This window comes from Manacus candei, unplaced genomic scaffold (genome assembly GCF_025592945.1).
Source record: "Manacus candei isolate 608988 ecotype Guabito, Panama unplaced genomic scaffold, ASM2559294v1 h1tg000162l, whole genome shotgun sequence".
In the NCBI taxonomy this organism is placed as follows: Eukaryota; Metazoa; Chordata; class Aves; order Passeriformes; family Pipridae; genus Manacus; species Manacus candei.
The window spans coordinates 309,541-321,262 of NW_026138210.1; the positions used below are offsets into that span (position 1 = coordinate 309,541).

An 11,722-nucleotide genomic window follows, 5' to 3' on the forward strand; every position below is an offset into this window, starting at 1 on the left:
AATTTTCATATGTGATTAAATATGATAGATCATATTCATCTGATCACAACCTCTATCTATGCATATTAATAATGGGCAAAGCTCGGGCGGAGCTCAGGCGGAGCTTCTCTTGGCCCTCAGTTCTGGGAGGGGTTTAGGTGAGTCTGGGGTCTCTGCTCCTCTCCATCAGTCCCCAGTGTCCCCATCCTGGTCCCTCATGTTCCCACTCCATTCCTGGTGTTCCCATTCCCGGTGTTCCTATTCCCAGTGTGACCATCCCATTCCTGATGTCCCCATTCCCAGTCCCTGGTGTCTCCAACCTGCTGCCAATGTCCCCGTTCCCTTTCCTGGTGTTGCCATCCCAGTTCCTGCTGTCCCCAGGCTGCTCCCAGTGTCCCCAGCGTGGTCCTCCAGGTCCCTATTCCCATTCCTGGTGTCCCCATTCCCATTCCTGGTGTCCCCATTCCCATTCCTAGAGTTCCCAACCCAGTTCTGTTTTCCCCATTCCCATTCCTGGTGTCCCCATTCCCATTCCTGATGTTCCCATCCCAGCTCTGTTTTCCGCATTCCCAATTCTGTGTGTCCCCATTCCCAGTTCCTGCTGTCCCCAACCTGCTCCCAATGTCTCCATTGCTATTCCTGGTGTCTCCATCCCATTCCTTATGACCCCAGCCTGTTCCAGTGTCCCCAACCTTCTCTTGGTCATCCCATCCTGCTCCTGGTGTCCCCATCCCTTTCCCCATTGTCTCCTGGTGTTCCCATTCCCATTCCTGCTGTCCCCATCCCTGTCCCCAATGTCCCCATCCCAGTCCCAATGTCCCTAATCCAAATCCTGGTGGCCCCAACCTGTTCCCAGAGTCCCCATCCCAGTCCCCCTGTCCCCATTCCCATTCCTGGTTCCCACAGAGGAACTACCGGATGCCAGAGGAGGAGCCAGGATTTCTTGCCCAAAGCAGGAGATTTTCACACCCAAATTAAAGCCTCAGGAATAATTGTGGTCCTGGGTCTTACACAGGAAAAAGCAGGAAGTTGATCCATGGGGAAGAGCCGCAGGGGGGCCGGGGTGGGTGGGAGCAGCGGGATGAGCTCTGCCAGCAGCTCCTGCCTCTCCACAGAGAGAGGGAAGGGGCGGATCCAGCTCCGGGATCGCTCAGGCCATGATTCCTGCTGGGATGAGAGCGGGGAAAGGAGTCACCATGTCCCTGTTCCCATCCCAGGGGATGGAGCCGGCTGTGGAGCCCAGGGAGAGTAGGAACTGCTCCGGAATCCCACCTGATCCTGCTCTGTCCATCCCACCCCAATCCCACTCCATCCATCCCACCCCAATCCCACTCAATCCATCCCACCCCAATCCCACTCCATCCATCCCACGCCAATCCCACTCCAGAATCCAGCCCTGATCCCAGTCCACAATTCCACCTGATCCCACTCTGGAATCCTGCCCTGAGCTGCAATCCCCTTCCAATCCAACTGCAGCCATTAGGCCCCCATTCCCCTCTGGAATCCCGGCATCCATCCTGGGATCCCTGCACAGAGGATCTGGATCCACACACGCTGCTGGGACTCACTGGTGGGCGCGGGGTCGTATCCATTCCCCTCCCTCTTCCCTATGGAAAGAAAGTGGGATCAGCACCCGTGGCACAGGATCCCCGGAATGCTGCCGGGCGGATCCGTGCCCCTTGCCGACCCCCATCCCGGGAGTTACCGGATCGGAGCTTCCAGACACCGACTGCCACGAGGCCGATGATGATGATGATGGCAGCAATGACGGACACAGTGTCCTAGTTAGAACAGCTGGGACCGATTCCTCACTGGATGGGTGTAGCCCAAAAGTGTGTATTCTATGGCCTTCCATGCCATTTTCCCAGGAACTGTTCTCGGGGGGGGGGGGCCTGCCAGGTGGGGGGGATGTTCCTGTCCTCATACCCTTTTATGGAATTCCCCGCTCTGAGAATCCTCATATCCTTTTATGGAATTCCTCGCTCTGAGGGAAGAACTGAGCATCCTTTTATGGAATTCCCTGCTCTGAGGGGACGACTGACCATTCCTGCCTGAACTGAAGAATATATAAACCTGGAGTTTCAGAACCTTTCCACCACTCGTGGGATCCAGAAGAAGGCTGCAGCTCAGCACTCTCAACCAGACTGAGACCACCACCCTCAACTGGACTGCAATCACCACTTCTGACCAGACTGCAACAGTTCTCCCACCAGCAGGTTTTTTCTCCTCTCCCTTTACTTTGGACTCGGGGGGGGCCCAAGGAAAACCACTTTGTTCATGCCCCAGGGTGCTGGGTTATACATCTGGGTTTTGTGGATAAAAACCAATTCCTTGTCTGTATAATCAGACTTATTGGGCAAGGGGGGCCCAAGGGGGCTGGTCCAGGGGGGAAGGGCTGCAGGGGGCGGATCCCGGAGGAGGAAACCCGCCAAAAGCGGCGGCCCAGCAGAGGGAGGAGCCGAGCGGGAGCACAAAGAAGAGCAGCCAAAAGGTCCTGGCGGTCGCTGGGCAATGGCGGGGGGGGCGAGAGCGGTTTGGGGGCCCCCGTGAGAGCCGGGGGGGAACCCCAGTAGCCGCGGAGTGGGGAGAGCGGAGAGGGGCGATCCCGGAGCTGGGGGACCCCCGGAATGCTGGAGGGGGGGGGAGCAGAGAGGGAGCGCCGGGCCCCTTAAGCGGGGGTCCCGGAGAGGGGGAAGGCCTTGGAGTGTGGAGAGGAGGGGGGGCCTTGAGGCGGGGTGGGAGCCGAGAGCGCCAAGAGGTTTGCGAGGGTGGGAGCCGAGAGAGGAGGGCCGGCCGGCCCCGGGAGGCAGAGTGGGGAGAAGTGAGCCCTGGGACCCCCCTGGCAACACTCAAGGGGACCCCGGAGAGTGGGAACCCCCCGGAGCTGCGGGATCCCTGGCAGAAGGTTGACCCCCAATGCAGGCAGAAGTGCCATCAGGGCAGACAGGGTGGACCCCCCTAACCCCAGAGAGCAGAGAGGGGGAACTCCTGGGAGGGGAATTTGGGCTGAATGTTGGTGTTTTGGGGGTTTTTATGGACACAAGATGCCTGGTGAGTCTTAGAACTGGACTTGGGCAGGAGGAACCCCCAAGGCAACGCGCTCACCCCTTGTTTTTACCCCCCCATCAGGATTTCTGCTTCCCAAAGCTTGGGCGGATGGAGGAGGAGGCTGCGAGGAAGAGGAAGATGCCTTGGGCCCCCCAGGCAGGTGAGGAGGAAGTCAGTGTCCCTTTGGGTGGGTCTTCTGTCTTTTGTGGCCGTCCTGCCGGGGCCAGAGTTGGGGGGATGTCCTTGGGCTTCCCTGTGGGCCGGAGGCAAATCCCCTGCGTGTCCTTGTTGGTTCCTGCCCCAGGCCCCGAGGTGAGGCCGGAGAGCGCGGAGGACAAATCCCCCCGGCAGAGCCTGGTGGGAGAGGCCGTTTTGAAGGGCTCCCCGGCGCAGGAAGGCAGCGGGGAGGAAAAGGGCCGGAGATGCCCCCACAGGAGGAGCTCCAAAGCCATCCCAGGGGGCTGTGAGGAGGAAAGAGCCAGCGTGTGCCGGGAAGGCGGCCGGAGCTTGAGACGGAGCTGCGAGCTGGTGGTCCCTGAGCTGCCTCCCAGCAGGGAGAAACCCTTCAGGTGTTTGGAATGTGGGAAGAGCTTCAGTGACCGCTCCACCCTCCGCACCCACCGTCGCATCCACACTAGGGAACGGCCCTACACGTGTGGGGAGTGTGGGAAGAGCTTCAAACGGAGCTCCAACCTCCTCAGCCACCACATGATCCACACGGGTGAAAGGCCCTACATGTGTGAGGAGTGTGGGAAAAGCTTTAGGCAGAGCTCCACCCTCCGCACGCACCGTCGCATCCACAGTGGGGAAAGGCCCTACACGTGTGGGGAGTGTGGGAAGAGCTTCAGGGACAGCTCCAGCCTTTGCAAACACCGCTGCATCCACACCAGGGAATGGCCCTACAAGTGCTTGGAATGTGGGAAGAGCTTCAGCACAAGCACCAAGCTGCTCAGCCACCAGCACATCCACACTGGGGAACGGCCCTACACGTGTAGGGAATGTGGGACAGCTCCACCCTCTACACCCACCTTCGCATCCACATCAGGGAGAGGCCTCACAAGTGTGGGGAGTGTGGGAAGAGCTTCAGGGACAGCTCTGCCTTTTCCTCCCACCAACGGACCCACCGGTGAGAGAAACCCCGAGTGCCCCGACTGCGGGAAGAGCTTCGGCCGCTGCTCCAACTCCATCAGCCACGGGAGGACCCGCGTTGGATGATCCACAGGGACCCCCATTGGTCACAACCCTGATGTACTGGTTTTAAGGTAAACCAGCAGGGGAAATGACAGCGGTGACACCATGGGGACATCGATGACATCACTGAGACATCGGTGACATCACGGGGACATTGGTGACATCACTGGGGCAGCGGTGACATCACAGGGACAGTGGTGACAAAAACGGAGTTAATTTTGGTGTGAAAATCTCCTACTTTGGGCAATAAATTCTGACTCCTCCTCCGGCATCCGGCAGTTCCTCCCTGGGAACCAGGAATGGGAATGGGGACATAAGGAATGGGAATGGGAACACCTGGAATGGGAACAGGAACATTGGGAGCAGACTGGGGACAGCAGGAATTGGAATGGGGACACCTGGAATTGGAATGGGAACACGTGGAATGGGAAAAGGGAAAACAGAGGTGGGATGGGAACACCTGGAATGGGAATGGGAACTCCTGGAATGGGAATGGGGACAGCTGGAATGGGAATGGGAACAACTAGAATGGGATGGGAACACCTGGAACAGGAATGCAAACCCGTGGAATGGGAATGGAAACAGCCGGGCCCGGGCTGTGTCCCTGGGGAAACAGGAGGCCAGGCCCAAAAGAGTTAACTAAGAAATTTGGGCCTGCTAACAAGCTACCAACATCCAAGACCATCTGTGCTCGTTCTGTTCTACTGACTGGAGCAAAGCTTCAGAGAATAGTACAGGAACATGTCCTAGGCCTAGAGGGGATAAATTAGAGAGACAGCAGGATCAGGGAGACGTTTGAATAGGAGGAATAGGCCGGGAGCCAGGGCTTTTTCCAAGCTTCAGGGAGCGGGTCAAGAAGAATGGAAGAGAAGGAAGGTCAAGCTGAGGAAGATGAGTTGAAGCCCCCAGAGCCATGGAGGAAGAGTGGAAGTACCCTCAGGATTGAGGGCCAAGAGAAACACCGCCCCAAGCCCCGCCTGAGCTCCACCTCTACTCCACCTGTTATTAATATGCAGAGATAGATGTTGTAATCACTTGAATATGCATTTAATCCCAGCTGAAGATTGTAGAAAAATGCTGATTTTGTGTGAAGCCTTTGAGCAAGTTTGTCCAGCGCCAGCTGGCTTGCTCCCAACGTTGAATAAACAAATCCCTTGCTGCTTAAAGATAAAAAAGTCTCTGAGCAGTTTCTCGGACCGATTTTTCGCATTCAGCGCCGAGTCAGTCCCAGGATGATCCCAGTCACTCCTGGTCTCTCCCAGTTGCTCCCAGTTTCCCCCATGTGGTCCCACTCATTCCCAGTTGCCCCCAGAAGCTTCCAGCATGATCCCAGTTGCTCACAGCCACTTCCAGTCATCCCCAGTGCACTCCCAGTTGCTCCCAGTATGATCCCAATCACCTCCTGCATGATCCCACTCACTCCTGCTATGATCCCAGGATGACCCCAGTCACCCTCAGTGTGGTCTCAGTTGCTCCCAGCATGGGCCAAGCTTCTCCCACCGTGATCCCAGGATGATCCCAGTTGTCCCCATCATGGTCCCAGTTGCTCCCAGTTGCCCCTAGCACAGATCCAGTCACTCCAAGTATGATCCTAGTCCTCCCTCCTGACAGTCCCAGTCAATGCCAGTTGCTTCTATTGTAGATCCAGTCACTCACAGTTCCTTCCAGTTGCCCCCAGCATGCTCCTAGTCCTTCCCAGTCACTCCCAGATGCCCCAGTAACATTTCAGTTTCCACCAGTATGATCCCAGTGACTCCAAGGCACTCCCACTATATCCTATGTGGCCTCCAGTTGCTCCCAGTAGCCCTCAGTGTGGTCCCAGTGGCTCCCAGTATGATCCCTGTTGCCCCAGTACTGGTCCTGGAGGGTCCCAGTGTGCTCAGATCCTGCTCCCGGGGGGTCCTGCTGGGTCCCAGTCCTGGTCCCGGTGTATCCTGCTGTCCCAGTCCATCCCAGTCTGTCCCAGTCTGTCCCAGTCCATCCCAGTCCGTCCCAGTCCATCCCAGTCCCTCCCAAACCATCCCAGTCCATCCCAGTCCATCCCAGTCCATCCCAGTCCCTTCCCAGCCGTTTCCCAGGTCCTGCCCCCCCGCCCCCCAAGATGCTGACGGGGTCGGGGCTCCGTCTTTGGCTTCGTCTCCCTGGGCCTGCCTGGAATGAAGGGGCCGCTGGGACACTGCGGGACCTCCTGAGACCAAAGGAACCCCGGGAGAATTTGGATACTCCTGGAATCCAGGCACAATTGGGACACTGCAGGGCCCTATGGAAAAAAAGGAACCTTGTGACACTGCGGAATTCCTGGAATCCAGGGGCCTTTGGGACATGGGGGCCTCATGGAACCAAAGGAACCCTGAGGTGTTTCCGAAGGTCATGGAATCAAGGGGCCACTGGGACACTGCAGGGCCTCTGGGAATTAAAGGAACACTGGGACACTGGGGCAGGACATCCCCCTGCAATGGCACCAAGACAATGCCCCATTTGCAAAGGGGTCAGTGCTGAGCTGAGAGGGGGCCAGGCCAAGGCAGGAGATGTTGGACCCCAGACTGGTTTCACCCCAAATGAAGCCCCTGATGGTGAGGGAACCCCTGGAGTCCAAGGCCTGTCAGTCCTTGGGTTTCTACCAGAAAGGGCCAGTCCCCTGTCCCAGGGGCAGGTTCTTCCAACAGAACCCTTCTTGGGGGGGTGTGGAGATTCCTGCCTTGGCTGGGGACCCCCCAAGGTCACTGCTGGAGGTTGAGAGCAGAGATCTCCCCACGAGCGCTGGTCTGGGGGAGTTCCATCCATCTCTAATTAAGAATTCTTGCTTGTTTGCCACCTTTAGTAGAATTGCTTCAACAATTGCTTTAGTGTAGTGCCCTGTCCTATCTTATCCTGTACTACTGGTAGTTTTAGTGTTTCTATTGTTCACTAAATAATTCTGACTAAAACATTTTGTGTCATCATTTGCAAAAAAAAAAAGAATTAATTTTCTATCAATAGATCTGATTTGCCATCATTAAACCCTGGGGGACAAACGTGGTTCAGTCCCCCCTCTAGAATTGCTCTAAATTTCAACTGTTGGCACAATGCAAGGTTGAGATTGGATCCAGCAGCCCCCAGCACCCAGAGCAAGTTGGGAGCTCAGGGGGACCACCCCCCTTTCCCAACCCTCCAGTGCCCAAAGACCCCCATGGGACCATCCATCCCTCCAGACCACCCCCCCTTTTCCACCCCTCTCCCTGTTCCTCCGACTTTTCCATGGTCCCCTCAATCCACAGCCACCCCAAGATCAGTTTTGTGGTCTCAACCCCCACTTTTTCCCCCTCTCCCACCCCTCACACATCATCCCCCAATCCCCACCTCCCTCATGCTCAGTTTGGGGGTCCCACCCTCCCCTTTTCCCCACTCTTCTGACCTCTCCCACCCCTTTCCCATCAGCCTCCAATTCTAAGTCTCCATCCCCCTCCACTTTTGTGGGGTCCCAACCCCCTCCCACTCAGTTTGGGGTCCCACCACCCCTTTTACCCCCTCTGACTCACGGACCACCCCTTCCCAACACCCCCTCTCACCTGAGAGCTCCTCGCCTGCAGTGGGAAGGGCTCCCAGTAACACCAGAGCCCACAAAAGTCCCCCCAAAAAAAGGGTTAGGTGGAGTCCTGGGTGGGCTCTGAGTGGGTTTGGGGGTTCCTTGGGGGCTGTGGGGTGGTTTAAGGGGGTCCCAGCACACTTTGGGATGCGTTGGATGCCGTGTTGGGGTGCAGATGTCCCCCCAAAGCTCCCCCAGAACAGGGTGACACAAGGGGGGGGCACAGAGGGGTCCCCATTCCTGATCCATCCTGGAGCAACCACACTGGGGGCAACTGGGATCAGAGGGGGAGCAGCTGGGCCCCTGCTGGGTTCATACTGGGGTCATCCTGGGAGTGACTGCAATAATACTGGGAGTATGTGAGAGGGACTGCAACCATACTGGGGATGACTGGGATCAAACTGGATTCCTTGAATCCACTGCAAGTGTCTGGAATTTACTGGGATCATTGGGGGTGACTGGACTCATAGTGGGATCATACTGGGAGCAACTGGGACCATGCAGGGGCAAGTGGCATCCTCCTTTCTGAGGAGAGAGTTAAAAAAACCCCACACCTCTCCACAGCCTTTGGAGGCCCTTCAGCCTGGAATGTGGATCTGCTGGTTGGTTCTTTTGTGTGGGTCAATCACCCAAGGCAAAAACTCCCCTCCCCCGTTCAACATCCCCCCTTACAGCAATGCAGGGCAAAGAAAGATTCCCTGCCTGGGTTTTTTTGAACAAGTAAACCTGTGACAACCTCCCAGGCTGCTGAGCAGGGACAAGGAGGCAATGAGGGCCCAGGGCTGCAAGGGGCACTTGTCTCCTCATGGTGGGACCGTAAATGGGCAGAAAAGAAACCCCCAAGGCTCAATTTGGGAGCAATAGTGGGCAGTCATTCTCTGTTATCAGCCCCTCACCCATGGGAGGATCTTCCCCCCAACCAGGAGTGTGCCCCGTTCTCCCCCAGGGCAGCTGAGATTTACTCACAATTTTACACATCCAGCAAATGTCTTACATATTCACTCCTTCCCTCAGAAAGATCACACCCATGGGAATTAGCTCAGAGAGGTCCTTCTGAAGTCCTTCCAAAGTCCTTATTTGGTCACTGGGGGCCTTCTGGTGGCCTCTTGGTGGTCTCTGGTGCTTGTTTGGAGCTTGAACTGTACTGACCTTGTCTGTTGAGCAGAGTATTTACAGCTGGATACAGAGGGCCCTTGTTCAGCATCTCTTCTCCAAAACCTGGACACTCATGTGACAACCACCCCAACGGAAAAGCATTCAGAAACTTCCCGATTTTGTAACTCCCCTGCCAGAAACTTCCACTGCAAAGGCCCCTGGAAAATTGCCGAGCAAGGGAGAATTCCTGCTCTCAGGAGAGACCCCGCCTGGTCTGACGGGAGGCCTGGGAAGGACCCCCCTGGCAGAAGCTTTCCCCCCAGGCTCTCCAAGCTCCCGGCTGTGGGCAAAGCCAGCCCATGGCCCAGCGGGGTGGGCTGGGGCTGCCCAGGGGCAGGAGACACGGGCCCCACGGAGCGAGGCCAGCGGAGCCCCAGTGGGCCGGGGCTGGAGCGCCCGAGGCCCGGGAGAGGCTGGAGAGCAGGCAGGGAGCCCGCAGGCCTGCCCGCTCCCAGCTGGCAAGGGCTGCAGGCAGAGAGGCAGCTCTGCAGGCCTGGAGCAGCACAGGGGCTCTCCAGCTCTGCCCTCGGCACAGGCCTCTCCCAATGCACCAGGCACAGACGGGCACCATTGCAAAGGGGAACCTTTTAGCCCCAGTTTTGGGGGGAATCACAGACTCGCCCCAAGGAACCACAGCCAAGAGTCTGGGGGCAGCACGGGGCCCTTCCTGGAAATTAGAGACCTTTCCTAATCTTTCAGTGGGCCCACTTTGCCTTTGGATTCGTTGTTTCCATTAATCACAGAGGGGGTGTTAGGCCATAAATCACCTTTAGCCAGCACACAGCAAAAATTCCTCACAAGCTGCTTTGGAGAGAACACAGCTTGGGAAAAGCACTAGAACTGTCAGTTTTGTGAGAGTTACCCTTGATAAGCTTCAGTGAACAAAGCCTGGGAGAGAAAGATGTGTTCTTGAACCTGATATCTGGAAACAAGGGCCTTCTGCAGAAAGCAGCAGGTAAGGAGGAAGATGAACAAAGGCTCAGCATTTGTGGGGGAAAATGTCCACTGGAGGAAAAAGATGCTAAAAAGAGTAAAAGTGTGAACTAATTAGCATAAGCAACAAGAGAGTAAGAGTGGCTAGAATGCTAATTACTGAAATGGAACAATGAAATGATGCCATTTGGCACCAATGAACATTAATTTCTTTGTCATAAATGTGTAAATGGGTGCAAAAGTGATGTACTGCTGTCTGTGTGAAGGCAGCATTGTTGTTGACCACATACACAGCCAGCAAAGAAAGTAATGCCTTGCTTTGTCACACTAAACCCACGGTGTTAGAGGGTTTGATTGATCCCAACAATGTCAGAGCATTTGGCAACACCCTCAGCACTCAGTCACTTGCACTGCCAGCATGGGGGCCAAATGCTGTCCTTGGAAAAAACATGGACTGCCATCATTTCCAGGAGCCCAGCTCCAAAATTTGGATAGCACTTCCCAAATTGGATATGTCTGGGGATTGCTGCCATGCCAAAAGGGCCAGGACAGAAAGCTGCTGCTGGCCTTTGCCTGCCCTGGGAAACCTTTCCTCTGCCCCCCAGCACTGGGGCTGGGTGCTGTCCTTCCCAAGGGAAGGGACTGTCATCCCCCCCGGGAGCCACCTCCAAACCTTGGATGCCACCTGCCAGCCTGACTCTGTCAGGGATTGCTCCCACCCAAAAGGGGCCAGCACAGGAACCTGTTGCTGGCCTTTGCCTGCCCTGGGCACCCTGTCACCTGCCCCTGAAACACTGGGGCTGGGGGCTTTCCTTCCCAAGGACAGTTAATGGCACCAACTTTCAGGAGCCCACCTCTGAGCTTTGGGCATCATCTCTGTCCTGCAAAATGGGTGTTTCCTCAACCCTTTGTGTTCTCTTGGTCTGTCACAGTCCCAAAAAGGCTGAGACCCTTGTTCCTGACCACTTTTAAAGAGGATTTGAAGCTTAAAGTCTTTTAGGAAACTAATCCAAAAGAGCCCCCCATTTCCAACAATGGCTTTCCTGCATTACTGGAGGGAGCAGTGAGAATTTTGGGATGAAGTCTTTACTCTGCTGCTGATGAGCTCAGAGTCGGTGTCTCCTGTGCTCTGGCCACGGGGCAGGGCCTCCCTGCCCTTTGGTCCCTGCCTCGTGGCCACCCCTGTGCCAGGGGATACTGTGCAGGCCACCTGGAAACAAACCCATTCCAGCCCAGCATTCCCCTGTGTGCCCACTGGAATGTGCACCAGACACCCTGAGGGAAGAAACATTTCCAGAGGAGAAGACTTTGCTCTTCCTGCTGCAGCCACAAATGGGAAAAATGAAACCCTCCAACTCTGTCCTTTTGTATCAGTGAGTCAGGCACCACTTTCTTCTGGTCGGGGGTGTGTTGGGGATATGTGTTTAACAAAGAAAGAATTTAAAGGGCATCAGTTCTAACTTACATCATCCTCTTCAGTATTTAGTATTCTGTCCTCTATTGGTTATTGACTCTCATTTCTCACCCTAATTAGTCCCCATTTTTCAGGCTTTTTATTATCCTTTTCCCAGGCAGGGAGTTTCCAACACCTATTGTATGGTCTTTGTTAACCTCTTCTTTATCTTCTAGTTCCTGCACAATGTCCTTGTGGTCTGTAAATTCTGCATTCCTTGTGTCCAGTTTCAGCAATCCACCTCTCTCCCCAGGCTTTGTTCACTGAAGCAGATCAGGGCTAGTTTAGCAAAACTCAGAGTTGCAATAATTTTCCCAAGCCTGTTCCCACAAGAGCAGGTGATGACAAACTTTGCTAAGTACTGGCCAATAGTGACTTAAGACTAACCCACTGTTTAG

At 55.7% G+C, this 11,722-nt stretch overlaps 1 long non-coding RNA gene across 1 annotated transcript; it reads right to left on the reverse strand.

Annotated features, from left to right (window-relative positions):
* Window positions 1-1,016: 1,016 nt before the first annotated feature.
* Window positions 1,017-1,756, reverse strand: LOC127463475 (uncharacterized). Its single transcript, XR_007900855.1, has 3 exons — window positions 1,685-1,756; window positions 1,548-1,586; window positions 1,017-1,146 (listed from the first exon to the last, which is right to left on the reverse strand). It is a non-coding gene; the product is annotated as an uncharacterized LOC127463475 (long non-coding RNA).
* Window positions 1,757-11,722: the final 9,966 nt, after the last annotated feature.